Source organism: Cydia splendana, chromosome 3 (genome assembly GCF_910591565.1).
Source record: "Cydia splendana chromosome 3, ilCydSple1.2, whole genome shotgun sequence".
Classification (NCBI taxonomy): Eukaryota; Metazoa; Arthropoda; class Insecta; order Lepidoptera; family Tortricidae; genus Cydia; species Cydia splendana.
Window position 1 is genome coordinate 22,723,802 of NC_085962.1, and position 21,315 is coordinate 22,745,116.

The following is a 21,315-nucleotide window of genomic DNA, read 5'->3' on the forward strand; positions in this document are numbered from 1 at the left end:
TCCTTCGAGCCGGATTTGAACCAGCGACCTATGGATAACAGTTATTTCATCTACAGTCCACCGCTCTACCAACTGAGCTATCGAAGGTGCATGTTATACGCCGAAATGTTACACCACTATCAATTAACTGATGTAAAGTATGAATAATTTAATAAGAAACAAAATGACCAGTCACATTCTCACATTACACTTACGTCGCATCATTGTGATTATGTAAGTGTAACGTAGCACACTTATTTATCCATGCCATTGAGTGAAAGGTTCAGACCTCGTCAGTCGTTACGTCACTTTACTCGTACGGTCACAAACACACATAACATCTTGATCTTGTCTTAAATATTAGTCAGTAAATGCATAATTTCATTATTAGAATTACACTGTTAATTATTCTGACGTGTCGTTTCAGAAAGTTGTATAATATAAAGTGGCTAGCGTGGGTCTAAATACAAGACAAGTTTTTTACAAGTCCGTTTTTGTTTTAAGTTTTCAACTAAATAGATATAAATAGACTTTAATATCCCAACTATAGTGACTTATCGATATGTTCGCTCAACCTTATGTCACCTTTTAGAGGTAGCATAAAGGGAATGAAGACGGAGTTGCCCTAGGAAGTGCCCCGTACAATACCAACAACGGAAAGAATGCCCGATTTAATTATTGCAGTTATTTTTAACTGCTCCTTGACATGTAACAACTTGTGACCCGGACAGTGCGTGTTTGCAAGTGATAAATAGCATTTACTAGGTATTTTATAGCGTACGACCAACTACCGAGTACGATGACTTATCTGAAACCTGCAAATGTAAACTCAACTGCTGTATAGGTAACCGACTGACTGTTATTGACTGGACGATTCCTGAGACCATCATTAATTATATTAAGTTTTTATATTTTAACACGTATGTTACGTTCTGTATTATAACTATTTAGAATATACATACATATTATTATAGTATGGCTTACCATATCTCGGGGCCATGGGGTCCCGGATCTTTGGAAGGCGTGTAGCCAACATTTTTATTATTGTAGTATTTTTATTTGTGTATTCCATGGTTACGTAGTTTATTATATTATTCAGTCGAGTTTACAATTGTTATAGTTCGTTTTTTTAGCATGAGAAAGAAGATAAGCGATCTTGACATGTCTATTTATTAAAAATCATCATTGAAAAATAAGTCACAGCAAATATGTTAGAATTAAATCATATACGATCTTTTACATTCTTTTGTTTTCATAAAGTAATACCTATAAACGATTTTTTTAAGGCGTTTATCAATATTTTTTAATAAAAAGACACGTCCAGATTGTTTACCTTCTTTCTAATGCTAAAAAAACGAACTATATAAGTTAATTTTATCATTTTCGTCTAATTTATAGTCTTATATGTAGGTATAATATATCCTCCACGCGTCTTTTAAATAAATATTAATATGATACCTACTTTAAATTAAAATTATGAACCCGAGTCAACAAATGGCCACATAAAAATGACAATCACTTTTAACAAGCAAATCTACATCGCAGCTAAACGCCGAACAAATCCCTTTGTGCCATATCAATCAAAAATACTTCCGCTAATTTACGATGGTAATTAAGTCAATCTCCCGTTAAAGCCCCTTTCTTAGCGACTCGTCTTGTCTCGGGCATAAAACGCGCGAAAACCTAATGCCATTTCACGGCGGAGTAAACCTTTCTCTTAGAGTTAACGTCTATTTAAACTCGGCTTAACTTAATCGATCGAGAAGGCCCTTAATTATGGCTTTATCCAGCAGCAATGAGGATCGAAGCCGGATTTAAGTTTTGTTGAATTAGCACGAGTTTGCCGAGAATCTGCCGAGCTTTGGATCGATCCGTTTACGACTTAGACTTCGCCGTCGTTATTAATTACTAAATTATAATCTACCAATTATTTAAACTCACATTTATAGATCGGGTCTATTGAGAATATATTTTATTACATTTATTTGCCGACGTTTCGACACAGGTTTCACTGTTTAATATGTGTTCTAAACGCGACGGTTTTAAATATTATACCAATTATTTTGTCAATAGGTATTTGAAAGCAATCTATGCTAAATAAGAACACTTTAAGTGTAAATGATAATAATTGCTGTTGAAGTATTTATTTCAACTATTCTTCTTCTTAGTCGTATACTCTTGTCAGAGTAGTCGTAGTCATTAAGGTCATTGCTTTATTACGATAGTATTAATTTAATTTAATTAATTTTGACCCAAAACTTATTGTTTTCGAAATTCTATTTTAAATAATATGCGTCTGAATTTCACTTGACGGTACAAATTTCATCATCAATCAGTGTACGTTACGGTATCAATTTAGTGTCTAAAATCAGTCAGTCTCGCAGAATTGAGATACATGGAAGGCAGAGGGATCGTCTGTCTATGTGTATTAGAGCAACCAGTCTGTCTGCGTTCACCTGCAGGGATATTAATATTTATCATCAATGCATATTAAACCTGAGACGTTCATTCAATTAGATAAACTAGGAATGTGAGGCATACTCTGACAGCAATTTACTTACTTGGTTTACTTGGTACGGTTTGACAAAGATTTTCATGACCAAGTTCTTCCCGGGCTGAACTCGTTAATTGGTGAAAGCAGATGTATGCAATGAAACCTCGTGAAAGTCAACTGCCGCCCCATCGGCGGATCAAGGGACGGTGGCCACCCACACACAAAAAAAAATGGTAGAGCAATGCCAAATTTTTATTTCTGCGTGTCCGTCTCGTTACCTTTCACTGTTATTTCGAATTTCACTGATAATGTTTGTTTAAGACAAAGAATCCCGCTGAAAGTGTGACTTGCGTTTTACGCGGCGCCCGCTGGGACCACAAACCCTAATTATGTCTCAAACAATGCCCCGAGTTATTTTTATCCATTTTGTGCTCAATCATAATTACCCGGGTACCTCTGGGAGGCATTGTTTCGGAAAATCATCAGACCCTTCCAGTCGTTACGTTTTATTATCGCTTCGCAGAACCTTCGCGTTAACAAATCGAGAGTGTTTTGAGGTTGGTATCATACTGTTAAAGTTCAAGCTGCTATCAATGAAAGGAAAAAGACAATGTTAGTCTGTCATATGCATACGTGTGCTAACTCGGGGTAGTCGGGGTGCTAAGAACACTAAAGTGATGTTTATTATTAGAGTTTATTAATACAGTGTGTTACCGGCCATCGGGCTTTTATTAAAACTGGTAATAATATGATCCATTAGCAGTTTTTTGCGTGTATTATCAAATCATAATTATGTAAATTAACTGCTCAATTAAATTCCCAAAATTCGCACACGCAATGTAGTGGGTGTACTGCCTAATTGTCGTTACTCATATCGCTAACGCACGTGGTACAAGGCATGTGGTACGAGGGTAAAAAACTGAGACAACTATCGTAAAATTATTGTCGTCCTTATCATTGGGTTCATGTATGGAGGTTTTAACACATTAATTAAAGAGTTTTTTGTCAACTTTGACATGACAATTTCAAAAGCCGTCAACACGTCGGGTTGTCAAAACAAACCAACAAGTATTAGAAAAACTGGAATTAGCTTTACTTTAAAATGGGTTACGAGAGTTTTTGATACACGTGGAACTGCAGCTCAAGGCTTTATAGGAAACACTTCCCAAATTGAAGACACCCACTCAATGCTCGATTGATAACAGCGGCTTTTCAGCGAGTTCGTGAGAATAAGCCAATCGCCCCTGGTCGGCCTGAAAGGGCCATGCACGGGATCATGCCAGTGCAAGTTGAGGAAAGGATTCTCGAGCACTTCAGACAGGTACCAAACCAACGCCAAGTACTCGTATTATGCGGGGTTAATGTATTATTTTATTAAAATGTGGGGTTTGTATTTAAGTATAATTTAGTTGGTAGTAAAGTCTTTATCTATGAGACCAGAGTGGCTTTAATTTGGTGTAGTTATCTTAAGTGCATCTTGAAATAAACTTCGTAAAAAACAAAGTATGAAGAGCTGTCATTAGCACTTACTTGTCAATTTACTGTGCTGTACATTACGGGCAATTAAAATTTTGTTAGAAAGTTAACGAAGTCTGAAATTTAGTTTATTAATTAAATTAATGTCACGGTTACATTATAGATATACGATATTTTAACCTCCCTTGAAAAAAACCCGGGTCCTGGTAACACATTGTATACTTTAATGTATTTGCACATTGAAAATCCACTATTACTGTAAAGAAGTTTGCTATCATGTCTAATATCTAGATACATAAGGTGATATTTTTTTTATAATAAACGTCACTTTAGTGTTCGTGCCCCGGGTTAGCACACGTATGGACTCAAATGAACGTATTGGTTACAGTTTATGCAAACTTATTTCATTAGATACATATTTTTCTAACTTTAACTATAAATAATGAATATAGTATATTTATAGTATATTTTATCTTTAACGGCGAGCATTACAATATAACATTAGTAGAGATAGTAGGCAGGTACCTAGTGTTCTTGCGACGTTAAGTTTTTAGGTAAATATGAGTTTTAATAATTAACCCCCTTATTCATAAAACTTTACGGGCCTGATTTTGTTAAATTATGTTTTATCACTTTCTTACAAATACATAAGTCAAAATGACAGATAAAGACAAACGATTATTAGCTAATTGAGGGTATGTATAGCGCGTTTATGAATATTAGGGGGTAAGTAAAGTATGTTTGAACAAGTTTAAATAGATTGTGTAGTGTATTCATTAACACTATAGGTACATATGTGTCTTCCAATGAAACAATCATAAAATCAGCAAACTGTGAACTGTACCTAGTCTTTGGGGAACACCATGGCTCCGCCATTTTAAGTAATCCAAAAACTGAAACCACAAATATTACAAGTAATATTTTATACAACCTGGGACCCATTCCTCGAAAGATATGAGTCTAATATTATTAGTGTGTTGTCATGGCAACCCATACGATTTGACAGTTCGTGGACTAATATTATTAGTCTAATACCGTTTGAGATATGGGCCCCTGCTAACAAAATTTCAAGAGGATCGGTTGAGAAATGATGAAGAACAGCCCCGACAAAACATACGAAAGCATTTTTGCACAAGTTGAAACGGAGACAAAAAAGACTTCATTTATTTATTGCGTTGAAACCAAAAAAGTAATAAATGAATACGTACGTAAATAAGCAAGTTACACAATGAAAGGCTTTGAAATCAAACAGGGGCTCAATAAAAGCGTGCAATTACTGGCGTCTCGCCCACCGGCCCTGGAACTGAACAGTCGTATCTGCAAGCAGGCATCATACCGCATTCGATTTTTCAATTGTTTATCTTTTCCGCGATATAGCTCTGTGGGGTGAACAATACCGTGAGGGGAAGCTTTATAATTTTTTAATTAATCGCGCCGAAAATATCAAAGTCACCCGCCAGCGGCTAGTGGAAAATGCAATTAAAATTGTTAAAGTTTTTCATAAACCATCCCACTCTTCCGGGCAGGCAAATACGACTCAATAACAACCGGTCAAAGTAAAATTTGTAAAGGGTATTTTTATTATCAACCTCAACTCAGCTAAAGGTCGATTTTACAATATTGTCCATACATTGTCTCATTGGTAACGTATTTTCTACTGTCTACAATAAAAAAAAACAGCAAACTGTTCATATTTTGAACCTATAATGGTTGTTTTATTAATTAACGATTTACTGTTTTATACCCAAACGCCAAATGCAAATATACTACTACTAAAATACAATAGCACTCATTAGTGACCGCCTGAATTACAAAAGGTCGTTGACCTGTTAAGGAACCCTAGCATAATGTACTCATTGTATCGGAAACGTTGCTTCACATGTTTACGGATTCGGAAAATTGTCGCGAGGCATCCATTAGGGAAACCCGTACGAAAACGGCCCCAGTCACTTGTTAATTGTTACACGTGTCTAAACTGTTTGCTTTATGCTCGGTTTCCAAGATTTAATTGGGATTTTATCGGGCTAAAAACCGTTTTGGTTAAATGAGACATCGTCCAGTCACAGTACACTAAGAACAGTAGTGAATCTAAGGCCGCTCGGCAAGTTATTTGCCTACTCTTGCGTTGGCGCTTAGGGTTGTCACTTTTATTTTTAGTTAAATATTATTTGCATATTATGAGTAGCACTACGTTTCTATTTATTATAATATAATGAAATGTTCTCTCAATTCATAAATGAAGTATAAATAAAACGCTTTTTAAATAGTAACATTAGGAAATGGCAGTTATTAAAAAAAATATAAATTCGATACAGAAAAAAATCCTCCGGTTTCTGCATGTTCGGAACGCTTTATTGTTAGCGGTTAAAGTAAAGTAAATTCTCATCCTTACGTAATGAAATGAAATGAATGAAATGAAATGAAATGAAATGAAATGAAATTATTTATTTGTACAAAAATGGGTATACATAAATGATCTTATTCTATAGACAGTGTCTCCATTTTCAGCCTATTACAGACATACAAATTAAATAACCTTACAACTATATTACAACTCTATTTACAGAACGTATAAATTTAGTAAAAAGGTTTTAGGGAAGCATGGACAAGTAGGTATTATGAAGACTGACAAGTCCGGGTTTGAGGAGTCGTTATTGAGACACTATATTTTTTTTCTACTGTACGACTGTAATTTTTGAATTAAGATTTCTTATACCAAACTGCAAATGGGTATTTTTAATGTACGGGCTCCCAACTCAACTATAATATTCATTTCGATACAGTTTAGTCAACTATAATGAAAATGACCAATTACAGCTCGCCGCGGTCAAGAGGGCGAAACAAAACCATAGCTCAAATTAATTATTAATTTTAGGTTGTATAGTAGAAACAATTGGGTAATAAATCAGAAACGCGCATGTGACTCCCTTAATATAGCAACATCCATAGACTACGAAAACCACTTAGTGTTGCTTGTTAGTCTCCATAGGCTACGGTGGCCAAAATCGGGAAAACAACTGTCTAAAAATTGAATTTAGCGCGGAGCAAGTACCAGGGCCTCATGAGTTACGAGAAGGTGTCATTGACCAACCAACGCGGCGGCCGGGGCGCGTACCAGTATTATGAAGGTATCGCGGCTGCTCCCGTATCTTAGCTGTATACAGTGTATACTTTTGGTTTGGTTTGTTTGTATGATTCTACTAGTTTAAAGTATTATTTTTGTTGATTCGTAGAAAAAGTATTGTATACAATAGTGATATAATCAAGCTTTTCAATCTAGTACCTTACTTATACTATTGCCTCTGTTCATAGTCATGATCAAAAAAAATAAGGCGTACCGTCAGAGCAGACAAATGCGAGCGGGCGGGTAGCGTACTCGAATGCGCGCGATCACAGTCGCGGTACGGCCCACACTGCCGCCACCGTATTCCCCCGTATATTATGCTAATGTGTGCGTGGCAGCGCGTGCGTACACGGCGCTCGGCGCGCACGCACACATTCAAGCCGGCAGCGGCACATTTCTATGAAGATTCACTACTGTTCTTATACTGTGGTCCAGTGGAGGGTTAATTTGGCGAGTAAATGTGAAGTAAGCGAGGCAAATTATTTAATCCTGTATATTCACCTCCTACACTCGAGGTAGCTTTAAATTCAATGTCTTGTTTCGCCTATTTTTAAGTAATGTTATGTCTAAAAGGTTATTTTATGATGACATTATGAAACATATTTTTACACATTTTGATTAACCATAGCTTTAACCATAGTTTTTTTTTATTAGGTATTAGACGGTATTAGATAATATAATTCAGTAAAAAGCGACAACCAAATACCATACAAATTTTTAAATGCTCCTAACTCTGAGAATAAGAAAAAAACGAAAATAAACCAAACGAATCCATAGAGGACAACATTTGTTAATGATTATCCTCGTATTAAAACGACTTAAGTACCGCGAAGATACGCCTTTGTTAACTTTTTGTATTCTATGAAGGTACGGATCCCGCTATTATGCGTGATCCGACACGCACTTGGCCGGTTTTTGCTGGCAATCCAATCCATTTGTGTGCACAATCAAAGGGATCGCTCGGCGTATCACTCAATACTGTCTCAATCTCATTTCGCTTTTCTATTTCAGTTCAAAATTAAACTTTATTTCATACTGACCGGGGCACTTTTTACAATAACCGGTTTTACTGACATACGAGCTATAAGGAAATACTCTTGGATATATGATAAAATTTTATCACGCGGACAATGGGTGGTAGGAATTAGCGGTTATTAGCCCTTACTGGTTTAAATCGAACGCATTAATTTTATGTAATTGATTTAATGCCTTTCTTTGTTGTCATTTTAATGCATTCGGTAAATTGACGTTCGAATTTTGAAATTGTTGAATGAATTTGGGATAACTTCTGCCTTTTACCGGGGTTTTACGTTTGGTATAATACAGGATGATTCAGGAGACGTGAGCAGGACTAACACTGCGCATTTCGTTAATTAAAAGCAACTGTTTCGTATCAGTATTAGTGAGGTTAACGTTAATTTTCTAGTCGTGTTGAAAAAAAAAAAAAATTTATTTACGACATGCATGGTCACCCCACAATTAGAATACTAAACTACCGATATTCTGTGTCAAGTTGAGTGTCATCACTGTCATCACGGTCTGGTTACTTTTGAAAACTCGTACTCAATCAAGTTTGACAGTTTATTTTCTTGGTAATCAAAATGCTGTCATTACGGTTAAAGAGGTTTTATGTTTATTAATTAGGTCTTGTAGGGTAACCATGATTGTAGAGAATTAAATTTGCCCTCACCAAAAAGTAAAAAAATAGGAAAAAGTGTGGTTGTTTCACCTAAATACGACGGTGACCGATCAATTATCAGTTACTGAGTGTGCAGGATTAGTCCTGCTCACGTCTCATGAATCACCCTGTATAAATATTCATTATTCTTAATAATTTGCTTCATACAGTAGAAATTTTTAAGGTTCCTTAGTCAAAATGTTAAAAACGGAACCCTTATAGTTTCATCATGTCTGTCTGTCTCACCTATATGAAATTTAATAATGAAACCTGGCAGTGAAATTTGATAGTCAACATAGAAATAGGTAAAAATTAGAACCTCCTTTTAAGGCCGGTTTGTGGTTTTATAATTTTTATAAACCATAGTAGGTAAGTAAATAGATTATTTTGACGAGCTCAGTGCAAAAACTAAAGACTATACGTACAGTGCGATATAAAATAGTAGAAATTATATAAAATGGAACTAAAAATATTCCATACTAAATTGTTGCCATGTTTAAGCATTTTACGTCAAAAATGTGAGTTAGGTACGTAGGAAGTGGCGCCCTCATTTATTTTCTACTATTTTATGTCGCACTGTTCCTACCTACTTATTTAGCGCTGGTATAATTAAATATAAGTTTTACAGTAAAGGTCCCTGACAGCAAAACTAATCAACGCAATCAACAAGTCATTAATGGCATACTTGCAACCGACGCAATCAAACCGTAATTTGGTGGTAAGTTGATAAAATCCTAGAGACGTGTTCAGAAATGACAATTCATTACCAATACGGAATAAATTTTGACAATACAATACAAATATTCTTATACTGCACACAAATAACAAAAGAAACAATACCTAATACATGACTCGCTACGCTCGTGGTTCAATTTTGGAATATTTCGCTTGCTCGGGTATCAACTTTGACACCTTGTAAAGCAAATTAACTATTAACTGGTCTCAACACATCCTGTTTTTCTCAACGCTTCATGCCTGCCAGAGTCTGTGCGGAAAGAGAAGAGACGTGAAATGTAGGGCTCCTAGACATTCTACGACTCTTCTCATTCCGCACAGACTGTAACTAAAGTATTTATAATAAGGACTTGCTAGTTGTTATATAATATGTGTATTAGTAAATGATTCGTTTGCATAACGCACTCAACAAATACGTTTTTGATCTAATTTTAACACGTCAAATGTACATTGGCAATGAGGCCCCCATGTTGCAAGTCAGGACGATAATTACCTACGGGACGGTAATTGCCAGCAATTGGTCGGGTCAACACAGACTCAGGGGTAAATCCTTTTAAATTGCGAGCACAGTGAAAAGTACTGTTTTATCTGCCAAAGCCAAAGGTAGTCTGGAATCGCTTTTTAGTATCCGCCTCTGTTACCTATATTCTGTGATATTTATTTGTTATCTTAATTTTAATTGTGCCTTATTTGTAGGTAACAAGTAAACAATATACTTCCTTACCTACTCTACTCGTTTCATACGTAATATTTCAGTGGAATCAACCCACGTAAAAATGTTAGGTCAAATGCTAGCTAAATCTGTCATATTTGTTAGTCCTACAGTTTAAATGTTTGTTCCTGTTACGGGCCAGATTTTCTGTGACTATTAGGAAACCTTTGAAACGGAACGGCTTATTATCTCCAATTCCCTTAATCTAACTGGGTTATATTTCATAATCTTTTTTATATGTAATTTAAACCACTGAAACTGTTTCAATCACTACACTGTCAATAGTATTAATAGTGATGTCATTAAGTACTTCAATGTTATTCCATCCACACTTACTGATAGTTGCTGATAGTGTGTGACCTGCAATTAAGTTTTGTGTCTACCCTTAAACAATCTTATAATAACAAAATTGTTAGTGTATTTCAACTCACAAAGACATCCAATGAAACTCATCGCGTGTCTAAAATTATAACAGAGCAGTGTTATTTACAAAGGTACGGCTGAAAAGCCTCGGGTTTATCTTTACCCTTTAATTGTTGGCGGGAGTACTATCTGGAGGTTGCGATTGCGGCCATAAAATGTAACAGCTCTTTTGTGGTGCGCCTCGAGAACCGTTACCAGTGAAACTTGTCGCCTGTAAAACGGATATTAATTTAATGCAGTTTACGTAGCACCGACTAGACATTTTGTGGGAAATCTTACAGGGCAATTCCAACGTATACTGACATCAGAATGATAACTGAAAGATGTCATTTAGTTATTATTCATTCGTACCTACTTATCCGTACATGTATTGGCGCGCTCGCTCGCGCTAATACATGTTACTTTATCACCTAAACGGCAAATGGTGGCCACCATATGCCGTTTTGATAAAGCAAAAAATAAGCAAAATAAAACTATGTGACAAAGACCAAAAGTTATATTCATTTATTAGAAAACACAATTATGCCCCTACTAAGGGCGCCACTGGATGGTCGACGCAGTCTTAAGCTGATACCAAGCACCTCAATAAAGTTATAACTATGGAAATAAATACTTACTAAAATCAAGTTACACCTTCTAAACAATGTTTCAAAATATCGTACTTTTTTATGTTTTCTTATGTTCCCAGCTCCCAGCCTAGTTTGAATAATTTAGTTTAGTACAAATTTCCACGTCCGCAACCCCGAGCGGATATTGGGGTAAGAAGTGGTTTTGATTTGTGATTGAAACGTGAGCCAATAAAACATACATTCTTCAAATATTTATATACCAAACACCATAAATAAATATGAATTCAACTAGAAAATTGTTTTACGCTTGTTTTTGAAGGAAATTAAGTGCTAAAAACATATGCAGTAATCGCAGTTGAAAAGTCATGCAATTGTTTATCCTGTTCTCTTTCAATAAGTTTTTTATTTAAACGATGTTTTTCGTGGAAGTACTGCACAAACGATAATCAGGGCAGAAGTAGAGGTACCTTAGGGTACCTATGTACCTACACGGTTTTTCATAACGAACGTGTCACGTTAAAGTGAATGTGACCTACTAAGCAGAGACCTTACCGAGTCAAATACACCGTGTTTTTATTGAATTCCGTTAACTTCGGGGTATAGTTAAGTACGTTTATAAGAACTAAATGGCATAGTTAATTTTCAAAAAAAAAAAAATTTTTTTTTTTTTTGTTTTTTTTTTGTTTAAAAAGTAATTAAATGTAGCATATAGCGTTGTTGTAACACGGGCATTACATTTAACTCAACCAAACAATTGAAATCTGTGACATATCAATGTCATTTCGTACATCAATCGACCGAGATTGTACTTAAGTTTAGTAGCAAATGTATGAACTCATTCTAAACACTAATCAATATGTAAGCCGGCCCTAAAGCAAGTGTACACGCTTGTAGAGGCCTTATAGGAAAAAAATAAATTATGGATTATCTCCGAAATGGACTTAATTAGAACATCGGTGTCTTTGAGAAAGTTACTTGATTTAAGCTCAGGAATGCACCCTTGAAATTAACGGAAATCAAAAAAAACACGGTGTATACCTATACATTTACGTATACCTAATAAAGTTGATAAATCATAAAAAAGGCGCAAAAACATAGGCACGTTTTAATTGTCTAACAATGCCAACCAATAAAAATATAGCAGAATATCGATAACATCACACTTATTATTATACAACACGATACATATCAACACTCAGCCCTTCGCTGAATAAAAATGGCAAAATACGTCAAATTGTTGGAAATTTGGCGTCGCTTTTCCATGAGCAAACAACCTTGCCCAAACTTTACCAGAGTCATTATTGCAAAAAGCTTCAACGCAAATTAAAACCTTAAATGGAACGGACAAGGTCGCATTTCCGAACATAGCTTCAAGCAAGATACGAGTAAATGGAAGTTAATTTACGCTCTTCCGCGTGCGTTGTTTCGCTCACAATCCGGCTGTCAACACTCTTTTGTGTATACAATGCACTATTGTTCCCATGCCACCTAAAATTGGAAATTCAGATTGACAAGCACACTTTGAAATTTTTGAAAGGTTCTCAGGAAAAACATTTTAATTCAGTTCAATCTTTGGTTTTTGTTCAAGGGAGGGTCAAGGTAGATTGTGCCGAATAGGAATCTTAAAGTCGAATAGAGAATGATTTGTACATTAGATTAGAGAATACATAGTTATTGTTCAATAGGAATGAAAAGTTGAGTGATCAACCAATAAACATCGTAAAGGCAAAGACTCTAAATTGAATTACCGTCACCGGGTGTACATACCTACCTACTACTCCTTCTAGACAAGTAAAGTAACTTCCATAAGGCCCACGTATATTTCTTATGTTATTTATCTGCCTATACCAACGACCAGTCTGGCCTAGTGGGTAGTGACACTGCCTATGAAGCCCATGGTCCTGGGTTCGAATCCCAGTAAGGGCATTTATTTGTATGATGATAGCACTGATATTTTGATTATTTTGTGCCTGAGTCATGAGTGTTTTCTATATACATATTTAAGTATGTATTTAGGTAGGAATATACATATTATATATATCGTTATCTGAGTACCTACCTACCCATAACATAAGCCTTCTTAAGCTTACTGTGGGGCTTAATAAATTTGAGTAACTACTTATATCATTTTTTTTCTTATGCGTATATCTATTATTCTCTATATTTTTTATAGTCGGCTATACGATGTTATCAACTTATGATATTTTGCTACCTTTAGTACCCGTATCAAATAATTCACTGGCCACCGCAACATCCCTTACAAATCCATGTAAATTAATGAAAGTATAACGTCCACAATAATCACTGAAACACATGTAAGCATAACGAGAACATAGGCCATTAGTCTTCAGCCGCAAAAACACACAGTCGGCAAAAACAAACGCAGGAATCGCCTCTGAGCGCCGATAATTTGTCAGGTACATGCCTCGACCCGCACAAAGAGTACCTATAACATCAGAAGCGGTGTGTCTTTGAATAAAATGTATTAGACTTTCGTTATGGGGCAAACCTATTGATTTCCGGCATTATATCATTTAAGGTAAGATAAGTACTAACATTGACATGTTGTTTTGGTAATCTTTTTAATTTTATGTTTAATTTAATCTAGATTTATAGTAAGTATAATGTAATTTATTGTTATATAAATGAGTGTGTTGTTTGTTATAATTTTATGTAAATTATGATCCGAGTTGGTCGAAATAAAAATTATTTAATTTAATTTAATAAAATCTAACTAGATAATATCTAGTTAGATTTTATGAAATTATATTATAATATAAATACATAATTTTCTATGACTAACGTAAACTAATGGCCGGTTAACCCTTCCAAAAACTTCTGTAGGTATATATCTAATAATAAGCAAGTAAACATATAAATTATTAGTTATTGTTTAAACCTACTCTTCCTCTTCAGTCATTCCCTCATTCATGAGGATCGTGATGACTAGGTTTCACATCCTTGATCAGCTGTCTCCATCGGTCTCGATCCATTGTTGCCCTCACAGCTTGATGGAAACCTACACGAATATAAGTACATAAAATGTGCTAGAGTCTATAAGAGTCTAGAGTTTATAGAGTAATTGTAGTCTAGCAGCTAGACTACAGAAATTATTCGAAATGCTTCCGGATTTGTGAAAGCGTTAATTAAGCGCCACGCATGGAGGGAAAGCAGATGTTCAATAGAAAACGCCAATCGAAATTTAAATAATGTATGGACATAGTCACGTGATTTTTCGTAGCATTTGTCATCTCGATACATTTCCTCTTTTCGTTTGGCGTTTTTTTTTCATCTTGGCTAAGCTGTACGATTCTTCAGACTTCGTACACAACCTGTTTAAGGCGTTTGAAAATATTATTTTCAAATAAATCGTAAATCGTACCTTCTAGTTGATTCCTCTTTGCCCCACCGCGTGGGAACAATCCACATCGGTGCCGTCCCGTTGCGCTAACGTCTTCTTTAAGGGGGATGAAATATCTAAGCGTAGCACACTTAATGACGCTCATTTATTTCTCCGAATCTCGCACTGAGCACTGAGCAGTTGAGCACCGTAATTATTGCGTTTGTTCGAGAGTTATTCCTATCGCTCATTAGCGATCAGGATGCTTAAGGTATACTATACAACGCGACTATAAGCGATTCCAAATTTTATATTAAAGGAAAAAATTGAAAAATTACGCTTCCGGCAGGACTTTAACCCGCAACCTCCGCAATCCGTGCGTTAGCTCTGCCAATTGAGCTACGGAAGCCTACCAGAATCTTGCGAATCTTTCCATTCCTTCCCTTATGGATACACGCCTTTAGCAATAATCGCTTATGTATAAGCGATTATTGCAAGTTCGCGCGAATTTTACTCGTGCGAACTCGTGATTGTCAATTAAGACTCCTATTCGACTACAATATGTTTAGTCGCGCGTCCGCACGAGTAAAACTCGCGGTAACTTCCGATAATCGCGTTGTATTAGGACGTCCCCATGCGATCTGCGATCTGAGGGCCTACCGCCAATATCAGAAAATCGAAAATTATTGAAGTGAAAACTTCTTTAGCGGCGCTGAGCACTTTTTGAGGTGGGGAAAAAATGATAAACTCGGGACAGCGTAACGCGTAACGCGAAAGCGTCTCTCCTCTCTTTCTACCGCACGGCGAAAATGTATGCCTGAGCCGGCTGTTGCATGTACCTAGGCGGCGCAGGGCGCTTGCGTGACTTATGTCATGTGTGACGGACAATGTTATTCACCAAAGAACTTTAGTCATAACGTATCATAATCAGGTCAATTATTTAAAACTGGACTTTTATACTAGTGGCTCTGTGAGCTGTAGACCTCGCGAGCATATCTTATTGGGCACGATGAAAATATAGTAAATAAAAAAAAACAATACGAAAAGTGTAAAAAATACAAAAAGTTATATCCCAAGCATATAATTACTGGGGATCGAACCCAGACCTTCTGTGCAAACAAAAAAAGCGAACGTTTGCAACGCCATGATGGTTCTACTCATTCTCAAGTAAAAACTAAATATCTTAATACCTCCAAAACCAGCGATATAATTTTTCTGAATTTTTTGACATTTAATCTGTAAACATGTCTCAAAAAGAATACACTCTTATGATGCCGATACGACTATTTGTATGAGCGCGAGCTATCACAACTTTTCCATTTTGAAAAATTTTCAAAAACCGTCTCGACAAAAAAAAATTATCGGTTCATAGAAATCGGTTACAAAATTTCACGAGAATCGGTTAAGAATTGCGACCTGTAGAGGAGAACATCCGGACATACAAAACTAAATATCTTAATACCTCCAAAACCAGCGAAATAAATTTTCTGAATTTTTTGACATTTAATCTGTAAATATGTCTCAAAAAGAATACACTCTTATAAAACCGATACGACTATTTGTATGAGCGCGAGCTATCACAACTTTTCCATTTTGAAAATTTTTCAAAAACCGGCTCGACAAATTTTTTTTATCGGTTCATAGAATTCGGTTACAAAATTTCACGAGAATCGGTTAAGAATTGCGACCTGTAGAGGAGAACATCCGGACATACAGAAGCAAAACGCCCGAGTCAAAACGTAGACCTTCGCTTCGCTTCGGTCAATTAAGCAATAAAGCTCAATGTTCTAATCTTGTACGGGCTGAAATACGAGGATCTCACAGTTACATTCTAACTTTATATCACTCCAATATAATTCAATAAAGTCTCATCTTGATGAAATCGCTAATAAAAGTGAACTCTAGTACTGGTGAATAAAACTCAAAATATCATGACCAAATATATTTAGATGCGAGGTCTGCAAGGTAACTTTACAATTTCTATTCGAATTTTAAACAATTAACGCTACAAATTTAAGTTCACTGGCCAGCAATTTCAGAACTAAAGTTTTAATAGAAGGGAGGATGGGTCAATTATACATAGTGCTGCAAACATTTTGGACTAGTTATTGAGTTTTCACTTCTGTCGGCACTCCCGGAGTGCAACCCGTTGTTTTTTATCTGTCTCTCTATCGTTCTTGCTTATTCGAGCGACAGAGAGGCAGACGACGATTTTCGATTCTGGCGGTAGCAATTTTGGCCAGCTATTTATGTACTATTAGAAGTATCAGAACAAATCAAATTATTTTAATTAAGATTAAGTACCTACCTACTTCTTTCATTTCCTTTACTTTTCTGGTTCGAATTAATATCTATATATATATGTATATGTATTCTTGTATTGTTATATTTCTATTTACGTATATTTGGAGTAATGTATATTCAAAACTTGCATTTAATTTAATTTAGGGATTGTACGCTTTTGTTTGTCATTCATCGTTACTTCTGTCCTACTCATTTCCTCAAAGGTTGACTGGAAGAGATCCCATTCAGGGATAAGTTCGCCTTTGTTGTATTTAATTGACTCTGTAACTGTGTTTCTCGTGTTTTTATTTCTATGTACAATAAAGTCACACACATAAAGTCACATACATATTTTCAGAAAATATTTTAATTTCTTTTTATTTCAAGTAGACACACTAATATATAAATTATAAACTGGTTCGATTGCAGCCTGGGGCACTGGAGGCATTGGTCACTTTTTCTTAGTATAGGTATGGCATTTATTTCAGTTTATAAGCTATTTATGTCAAACAAAATGTGCAAATTTCAATATATAAACTACAATTTTGTCCCTCTTAAAGTCACTCTTATACTGGTTCCGTTCAGTCAGGTCCTTAGCTCTGCACGCGATTGGAATATAACTCAGGAGGTTATTAAGTTTTGCTTCGGTTAAAATGAGAAATGGCTACATTTATTCTGAGCCCACTTTATAGCTTTGAAGGGTTGAAAATTTAATTTCAGCGGTAATATTATGTTATTAATTTAATTGGACAACGTGATAGCATTCAAATGAATGGGGTATTGTAATTTTACTATTTGATTGATGGTGGTCAATTTACAGTTGAAACGAATAATTTATTTAATTAGCTGTTTTATGTACGTATACATCCCCATTCTTGTATGTATAAGTATGTTGTAGGTACATTGTATGAGCATTTTAGGGAACCAAAAAAACATAATGGGTAAATACCTGTATTTTTTTAATTGTTTTCCGAGGGCAATTAAAAAAATACAGTAAAAATAATACATACATCTATAGTTATGCCTATAATATTTGAAGAATCCCTCTCGATTTCTTCAGGTCAGGGTATGAAATATACCCTCTCAAAAAGCCGTCATGGAAAATACATAAGAAAACATAGGCATATCACAACTATTGATTTTTTTGCGGGCTCAAACAACTACGAAGATTCAATATAAATACAAGACACAACGAAGATATGTACAATGAACACAAAATAAAAAATACTCATGACTCAGGAACAAATATCCATGGTCATCACACTAAATGCCATTACCGGGATTTGAACCCAGGACCACCGGCTTCATTTCGTAGGCAGGGTCACTAACAACTAGGCCAGATGTCAAAATACCCATGAATGAATAATAGTAATAATAATAGATGTACCGCGTCACTTTCGAGCCTTCTTAAATCTCAATATACACGTATACCTATCAATATGATTTAATATGAAGATTAAGAGACAAATCGCTCCTGCAACTAATCGCCAGTGATAATCCTTATTGATGGAGACAGATCTATCAGAGTGCGAAAACTCATTTTATATGATAGTCTTCTATTGCCACGTGCTTTAGGTACTATTTTATTGCATTATTTTCAATATAACATGTAAAAAAAATGCAACGAATTAGGATCTTTATTTAATAGGTATGACGTATGACTAAGTACCTAGTTAAAGTTGTACGTAACATCAGGGAATGTATGTTGTTGTACGTATAAGACCAGGGAATGGACCGAAGGTATTTATCCTTGCTTAGAATTCAGGTAGGTAATACCTAACCCGTTCAACCATCTTAGAATTTCAATCACGACACCAAATTTGTCACAACAATTTCCACATACGTCCCCACGACGGAATGTTTACGACAAGAACGCGTGTTATCTTAAAGTTATAATGCCTCAGTATCTCATTTTCGCGATACAAAGTCCTTGCTCAAGCGGGGCTCATATTTTAGCCCAAGGCGTTTGAATTCCCAACTTTGAAGATAAGACCCCTAAGCTTGTTGAGCTGATGCCTGTGTCTGAATTTTAAGTGCACGATAACGGTGGAAAATTTGCAAAGTTCTGTGTGAAGTTTTTTAGCGAGTGCCATATTAGTGCCAATAAACGTTAAAGTGAGTAAATTTTTTAGAGTTGGCCTATAATTCGCGGGACTACTGGTAAAACAAAGTTGCCACATCTCTCAACTTATATAAGGATGCGCTTATAGTTAATTTTTCAAGTTTAGCGACGAATGTCCTCAGAGTTGGACCAAGCTAACTCTGCATATACTTTGCAATAACAAAGAGAGGAAGTGTCACCATAAACATGAAATTTTTATGAAAATATGACGGTGCAGAATAACAGTATTAGCCTGGCCTGACTACATATCTATTATTATAAGTAAGAAAAGAATAGCTATGGAATCCTACACAGAACATGGCCCGACCAGTTCTTGGCCTTATTTTTCATATTTCCACTGCGGTAACAGCTGCCGATTGGGAATGTAAGTAGTTGATATTTGATTAGGTACGTTATTAGATTACCGTTCCCCACTCATAACTCTGTAACGTAAACGTCAGACCGTTCATAAGTTATTGGACTTAGCACACAGTCCAATGCTAACCACAGTAGGCAATCATTTACCGAAGACCTTTTACACTGTGATTTAAGCGATGTTATTGCTTGATTCGAGTTGAGGGTAAGTTGGTTGGGTTGTACGTGTTTGCTCATGGCACAGCAACGCTCTCAAACAGCCGTCAGGTAAGTTATGGCAAGCCTTGTGTGCAGTTTTGCTTATTAACGGAACCAACATGGCCGCTTGATAAGATTTCGGTTTGTCTTGGCAAGCATTCGTGCCTTGAGGCGGCGTCCGGGCATTTGGAGTTGAGGCCACTCAATGAGTGACAAGGTGTATGCTCTACATATAATTATTAATTATAAAAATAATATGTCTTGCTCTGCAGCCTTGAGTTGACCACCGACAGGTTGGGCCTTGCCCGGCTGCTGGCGGCACCCTAGGTTAGGTTTTTTATTATATGTTTATATGACGACGACGAAATGCCGGTGTATTGTGCCAACAATAACAACTTTTCTTGTACCACGTTTCGATGGTTACGTTAAAATAATTTCAATTGACTGCCCTAAGGAGCTATTCACACAATGAGGAGTGACATGCGCATACTCAGGCAGCACGATTTCTGTAGTAGCATGGCGTGTACGCCACGTGGTACCTCCATATACTGCAACCTTAGCGACCTCTTACAAACCTCTGTTAAATTTTGTTTTATGACAAACAGAAAAGTTAAAATTACGTATAGGGACAAACGATTTGTTAGACTGGCAAACGTTTACGTATAACGCCAGTAGAGTATACGCCAAGTTGTACTGCTAAGAAATTTCCCTTGCTTCGTGTAAAGCACGCATAGCTACGAGCTAGTACAAATCGCCCAACTGCCTGAGACACCTACGTGGAACGGTGGGCAACACGGACGCAGGTACTAGCTTACGGAGGTTTAATTATAAACTAACTGTGCTGAGAATTTTATACAAAAGAATTCAAATATTAAGTGGACGGAAGTCGTAATCGGGCATTTCTATTTACTCGTAAAGTTAGCCCCTAGAATAAAATCCCAATTCTAACACAACAATTTTGGTACAACTTTAAATAGAACCCATCATCGAAGTAGGTAAGTAGGTACCTATAGTTGATATAAATAATTTTAAACAAGGTGAACACGAAAAGTTCACACAGAGACCGATACAGATTTCAGGTTTTTCATATTCCAAGTTTGATATTCGTTGGTAGGTAGGTGTTTGTTTTTATCTTTTGAATAATAAAGACCCACAAAATTAAAATTCCCGACACAAACAGGATAGGTACTTAAGCATGCCTATGTAATCTCAACAATTATTTTACTAATGTATTTACTTTTAAAAAACCTTACTGAAGTTTAACAAAAAGCTTCTTTCGAAATAGGAAACCATATAAATTCATAAAGTTAGAAAATGCCCATTCTTTCTTTGGCGTCTTTATAACTCTTTAAACCTTTAAAATACCTTGCCTTTAAATTCTTTGCATATCTATGGATTCTACTTTGAAACAATAAAAAAGTAAAGATTGTTTTTAGATACCAAACGGCCAGTGCAAAATATAAATTCGGAAAATGTTCTAAGTCCCAGCAAACACTGTATTATGCAAACCATGTAGGTATGCTAGAATGATTCTTATTTTTATTTAATTGTAGGTCCCGTTTATTTATTCGTAACTTAATATGAGCCCAACCCGTAGCTTTTTACAAGCTTTTATTTAAATTGTAGTGTTTGTTTGTTCCGGTCAAATTTTGCCAGCTAAATTAGACCAATTCCCATTATTCGATTGAGCTGAAACTTCACATACATAACATAATAGGTGACAATGCAATATTATGGTATCATCCAGCTGATTTGATGATGGACACAGGAGGTGGCCATAGGATCTCTGTGATAAAACAACGCATCATAATTGTGTTTGGGTTTATTA

The 21,315-nt window shown here is 35.8% G+C and overlaps 1 non-coding gene across 1 annotated transcript; it reads right to left on the reverse strand.

Annotated features, from left to right (window-relative positions):
• Positions 1 to 87, reverse strand: Trnay-gua (transfer RNA tyrosine (anticodon GUA)). The gene is given in 2 exon segments: positions 1 to 36; positions 51 to 87. It is a non-coding gene; the product is annotated as a tRNA-Tyr (tRNA).
• Positions 88 to 21,315: the final 21,228 nt, after the last annotated feature.